At 40.7% G+C, this 6,691-nt stretch overlaps 1 non-coding gene across 1 annotated transcript; it reads left to right on the forward strand.

Moving 5' to 3' along the window:
- The first annotated feature begins 4,615 nt into the window (after nucleotides 1-4,615).
- On the forward strand, nucleotides 4,616-4,690 carry Trnas-cga (transfer RNA serine (anticodon CGA)). The gene has a single exon. It is a non-coding gene; the product is annotated as a tRNA-Ser (tRNA).
- Nucleotides 4,691-6,691: the final 2,001 nt, after the last annotated feature.

Below are 6,691 nucleotides of genomic sequence, written 5' to 3' on the forward strand. Positions count from 1 at the left end.
TTGCCAGGCATAGTGCTACTGAATTTTAATTTGTGTTACTCTGCTAAGCCAGATTTATTTTTCATGTTTGCTGCACATTGCCTTATATTAGTCGTAATATTGCAATTGCTTCGCTAATTTCTAAAATGCTGCTTCCTTTGCAAATCTGCACTTTTTTGTCATTGCTGTTTGCGTTCATTGTTTTATGTGCTGCTGCATTGCCTCGTCCCTTAGTTTAGCATCTGAGCTCAGTAGATTTAAGTTAGCTTAAGAGGGGGTAGACTATATAAGAAACTAGTTGTGATGAATGGAAAGAAATGCATTGAAGGTATATGAAAACGTTTTGGGCCAAAATGAGTATTGTACAATGATCCGTAATTATTTTGAAAGAAATATGCACAGAGTAGAGAAAGCAGGTATTGATAGGACTTTTTGGAAATAATGAGGAACGAAGGGAGATCTCCGAGAAGTAAAGAAAGTTTCGTTTGCAAAATACTGCAGTAAAAGAAACCCTGTCCTTTCCTTGTGTTATCCCACTATGTGTTTGTGTACCCATGTGTATTTGTTTTCTTCCTGTCTCTGTGTCCTGTTTCATAGAATTTTTTTTCTCTTCTAATACTAAGCTACATTCACTATATGAGGAATACTGTTATCCTCAAATATAATTTGCATTAATAATATGTTATTTTCTTTGTAAAGATGTTTAGACAGAATTTATTCTGTTTTGTTTTAATGCTCATGTGTGAAGTTGCTGTTTCAAAATTTATTCTGATCTTTATGTATGTACTTATGTCATTATTTTTGTAACACTGATGTATATGTTTATTTCTATTCTATTGTAAAACCTGTACTACAAATGTTATCTGTATTGTTATGTTCTTTAATGATGTATTTTGTACCTTTGTAATTGTATTCTTCTGTTATAAAATTGTAATTGACACCAGGTCATCAAATTAAGTAACTTGTAGGTTACATTTCACTGCACACGTTTCTATTGGTCATAGTATATGGACAATATGTGAGAAGTAGGGACTGTTAGTGTTTGCACGTGTGTTAATAATTCAGCAAGGGACTAGTTAACAGCATTGCTGGTTCTCAGGACAATTAAAAAACTTTGTGAGTGCACAAGTGGTGGTTATGGACTTGCTCTATTATCCGCAAGACTCTTCAATGGTGATTGTGCACCTGCATAGTGACAACAGATGGCTGCTGGCCATCTCTACAAGGACTACAGTGGGTCTGCATCTTTGGTGGCCCACCAATACCGTAATCTCTACCAGGACTACAATGGCTCTGCTCTGTGATGACCTACCCACCAATACTCTTCAAAACTTCGACTGACTCCGCTGTGGGTTTGCTCTGTTGTGGCCCATGACCTGTCTGCATGTCGAGAGTCAGCACTGTCTTTCCGTTGGAAGGACAACGATACTTCTTCAAGACTGCATGGAAATCCACTACTTCCGTGTGCATTTTCTTTTACTGCTCAGACTTTGAGAAAAACACTGCGATGTGATGAATGATCAGGACTGTCTTTATGGACTGTGAGAAAATTTTAGCTTTTGACCAACATTGTATCAATAAGTGTGTGCATTTGATTTCTTTGTTATTGTAATTACGATTATGAAAAATTTTAACAAATATGTATTGCCCAGTGCACAAAACAATTTGTAAAATTTTTTGTGGGGAGCATGGGGGCTATGTAAGTAGGCTGTTTAGGTTTTTTTATTGGTAACGCCACCTCTGTATGAAAATCACTGGCTGTGCTGTGTGCAGTCTGTGGCTGCTTTGCATTGTTGTAATACTCGCCATTGTAGTGTTAGGCAGCTGCCTGTGAACAGCGCGTAGCGTTGCGCAGTTGGAGGTGAGCCGCCAGCAGTGGTGGATGTGGGGAGAGAGATGGCGGAGTTTTGAAATTTGTCATGAACTGCTCTATATATATGATATCAAGGTAAATACATTGTTTGTTCTCTATTAATATCTTTCATTTGCTAACAATCCCTATCAGTAGTTAGTGCCTTCCATAGTTTGAATCTTTTATTTAGCTGGCAGTAGTGGCGCTTGCTGTATTGGAGTAGTGGGAGTAACCAAGATTTTTGTGAGGTAAGTGATTTGTGAAAAGTACAGGTTAATGTTAGTCAGGGCCATTCTCTTGTAGAGATTATTTAAAGTCAGATTGCGTTGCGCTAAAAATATTGTGTGTCAGAAGCACAGTCCTGTCTAATTGTTCAAAGGGGACGTTTCATAAGCTTACAGAAATACGAGGCCCGTAGCTTACAGCAATACTAGGCCATCGCTTATTTCGCTTATTGTTAAGTACTTTTTAATATGTTAATAGATTTACTGTCTACGATTTATGTGCCTTTGCACAAGAATTTTCTGGTCCTAGAAGGGCCAATCGAGCCCTACCGACCGCCGTGTAATCCTCGGCCAATGGCATCATCGGAGGCGGTACAGAGAAGCATGCGGTCGGCCCACCGCTCTTCCGGTAGTTGTCTGATTTCTTGACCTTGGAACTGCTTCTCTGTTGACCTCACAAGTCTGAGTGCACCCTGTACCAACACGCCCACCAAGGAAAAATTCCTGGTAGTGTCAGGAACCGAACCTGGATGCCTCGCGTGGCATTCAGCCGCGCTGACCACACCTGCGGAGACGGACACAAATATCATAACAGTCGAGCTAAAACCTATCCCGAAATACTATAACAGACTGACGCCAGCAGTTAGTCCTATAGCTCTGTACAACCAGTCAATGGCCGTCCCTGGAAACAAGAATCACTCTGGCATTTTTCCAAACACTTGGAAGAATTCATTCTTCAAGCGACCTACGATAGGATGCTGTTAGAAGCGGGGCTACATCCTCAGCATAATCTTTGTAGAATCGTATATGTATTCTTGCATATCTTTTCTGATTTCTTCTGTTGATAGATTTTAATTGACTTTCTATCCGGTGATCACTTGAAACCTGTCATTTTGGTGTTTGTGCGGCCCTCCGTCCTTGTCTTTTTCGGTGTCAGTATGGTCACCGAGTAGCTGGATATATACTTTGACCCATTTCCTAACTTAAAGTAAGAACAAGACTTCTGAAGATTTTTCTCAGACTAGTAGATAGAGTTCGTTGAACGCTACACGCATGACCCTCCTTATCTGCATTTAGATTTCATTCAGTTACTGTTTGTCAACTAGCTTTGTCTACATCTATGTCTGTGGCCTTAAGAACGACTTTTTCACATGATTGTTAAACCATAGCAGGTCTTTCATATCCTTCATAACTTAGCCCACCAAACGCCTTTATAAGGCATATTATATAGTTTTCTTAAATTTTGTTCATTTATACTTATCATTTCTTTGTATCAGAAATGAACTTTTGACGTTGACTGTTCATACAATCACGAATTTTTTTCACCCACAAAATTTATTTGTAATTATATGGGTGAAAATGTATAGAGGTGTGGAAATACACATTTCTTGATGGCACATGACCATTTGGCTCATATTTTCTTTCTGGCATCCTTGGGGATCCTTTCTCGTTTTCCTTACATTTTATTTTCTTATACAGTATTTTTCATCTTTCCCACATTCTTTGCGTGTATGCTTCCATTTTACTAAATTTGTCCACATTCTTTTCTTTTCATGTGTGTCATGGCGCTGATGACCTCGACGTTGAGCGCCCGTAAGCCCCAACACACACACACACACACACACACACACACACACACACACACACACACTCTTTCTAGATTTTGATCGTACTATGATGGGTTACCGTATGTAGTCACTTTCAAATTCGGCACGGCAAAAAATTCTAACCTGCCTTCTTTAGTGGGGGAACAGTGTAAGTTCTGGCAGCAATTTCACTGACTTCAGCATCAGCATTCCTCGAAATGATGCCGTCAGCATCAGCTCTCCCAGAATCGCTGATGCCAGCATCCAACGCTGGGGGTATAACGTCAGCATCAGCATTCCCGAAATTTCCTCCCCACCACCTCCTCCTCCTCCTCCTCCTCCTCCTCACCCCTCACCATGTGGCCAATGAGGTTACGCATTTTACAAAATGCGGGGAGGCCCTGGGGCACCGATGGCATGGAAACTCAGCCCCCCCCCCCCCCGCCTTGGAACAATTTTAATTTTTGTAGTTTGACTGTGTGTGTGCTTTCATTTACCATTTGTTCTTTCATCCAGTATGAAGCGCTGCTAGCAGCAGCAGCGATCAACTGGAAAGAAGAAGACTATTCCAGAATGAGATTTTCACTCTGCAGCGGAGTGTGCGCTGATATGAAACTTTAAAACTGTGTGCCCGACCGAGACTCGAACTCGGGACCTTTGCCTTTCGCGGGCAAGTGCTCTACCAACTGAGCTACCGAAGCACGACTCACGCCCGGCCCTCACAGCTTTACTTCTGCCAGTATCTCGTCTCCTACCTTCCAAACTTTACAGAAGCTCTCCTGCGAACCTTGCAGAACTAGCACTCCTGAAAGAAAGGAAACATCCCCCAGGCTGTGGCTAAGCCATGTCTCCGCAATATCCTTTCTTTCAGGAGTGCTAGTTCTGCAAGGTTCGCAGGAGAGCTTCTGTAAAGTTTGGAAGGTAGGAGACGAGATACTGGCAGAAGTAAAGCTGTGAGGGCCGGGCGTGAGTCGTGCTTCGATAGCTCAGTTGGTAGAGCACTTGCCCGCGAAAGGCAAAGGTCCCGAGTTCGAGTCTCGGTCGGGCACACAGTTTTAATCTGCCAGGAAGTTTCAAGAAGACTATTATTATGTACTTCATCCTTCTTTCTCTTATTATTATAATTTTGTTTGTTTTGTTATATCTAGGGCTGTGTTATTGTAGTTACAGATGAGCACACTTAGGAGTTCCTGCCTGAGCCACAGCAGCAGCAGTCGCTGCCTACAGGATGACTTCACAACCTTTCTACCTGGTGTCACTTGACCACGTTGTAGCATAACCACAGCATCTACCAGAACTCGAGTCTCAGCTAAATGCTAGCAGTATATTGTTATTCACCCATACATACAGTTTGATTGCAAGTCGATCTAAACATACTAATATAGGCCTAGCACTTCACAGTAAATCGATGAGGTAATTGAGATAGAGAATATTCATCGTCTTGCTAGTAGAGTGCAGCATTCATGAGACAGAAAGATGATAGCTGAATACAACCCATCTCAAGTTGAAGGATGAGGTGTCAGTCATCAATATGTATGGAGAGGCAGTGCTTGACTTAAAATCTGAAGATGCAGTCGTATACAATGAACATTGCCGCGCGGAATTAGCCGAGCGGTCTGAGGCGATGCAGTCATGGACTGTGCGGCTGATCCCGGCGGAGGTTCGAGTCCTCCCTCGGGCATGGGTGTGTGTGTTTGTCCTTAGGATAATTTAGGTTAAGTAGTGTGTAAGCTTAGGGACTAATGACCTTAGCAGTTAAGTCTCGTAAGATTTCACACACATTTGAATATTTGAACATTGAACATTCAAGAGTGGTGAATGTAAACAATCTGTACAATGCTTTACTGACTGTGACAGCCAGACTGCACTACAGATGTCCTTATATTAGAGCTGCACATTGTGACGTTATAGACTGTTAGCATGTCATTGTGTGAATATAAATGAATTAGAATAGTGTACTTCTATAAATACCTATGATCATCCACACCAAAATACGTATCTCTGGATACTGAAGGAATGCCTATGTATGTAGTCGCACCTTTATTTATGAATACAATTAAGACGAAATTCAAGGAATATAGAAAAAAATTATTTTGACAATACTGTAAAACTGAATGCTTTTTATGTATATATACTCAAGGCATACAGAAAAAAATATTTGGACAATACTGCAAAAACTGAATGATACGTATAAATAAAAAACTGTTCTTAGTGAGTGAGTAATTAAAAAATTGTTCTTGTTACTTTCTTCCCTACAATAACTTTCATGGTGAAAGGATTAGTGCCTTTTATAAACAATGACACTGATATAAGCAGTTAACTTATCGTTTATTATCGTTACGAATACATTTACATGTATGCATGTCTGAAGTAACAGACATTGTAAAATAAATGTTACAAGCACAGACAGGCAAATGACGATAATAATACTAACATTGAACACGTTTGTCTCATTAACGCTGTTGCTGAAATCAAAGTAATGTTGCGAGCAATACGGCCATAGACAGTGTGACATATGGAAGTTTGGAACTGGTCTGGGGAGCGTGCGTGGATAGTTGAAATGGTTAAGGTGACGGCACTTAATGAGTATGAAATCCGGGTTCGAGTCCCAGTCTAGCACAAATTTTCTTGTATCTCCAGGACGAACTATTTGTTTACCTAATATAGCAAATGTAAAAGAATTCACAGTTGCGGATAAATTTCATTATGTTAGTGCAGCTGCAGACTGTCACAACAGACATTGTACAGTAATGATACAAATACCTAAAGGAGTCAGCACACAAAGCAGGTTCAACGCATTACCTATTAACAGCTTATAAGCTGGTCACATGACCTTGATGTCGCTTTTCGTTCCAGTATGGCAGCTGTGATCCTCATAAACCCCGGTTCTTCGCTTCTTGACATCGATGTCCTCCATTTCCAGTTTTTCTTTTTCGTATACATTACACATTAATCGTGCATAGGTGCTTATTATCCCAGCAGACAAACTGCAGAATGTTGTTAAGTACCACGCATATATTGGCATTTTACTGTATGTGGAGAGGCTCTCC

Source organism: Schistocerca nitens, chromosome 8 (genome assembly GCF_023898315.1).
Source record: "Schistocerca nitens isolate TAMUIC-IGC-003100 chromosome 8, iqSchNite1.1, whole genome shotgun sequence".
NCBI lineage: Eukaryota > Metazoa > Arthropoda > Insecta > Orthoptera > Acrididae > Schistocerca > Schistocerca nitens.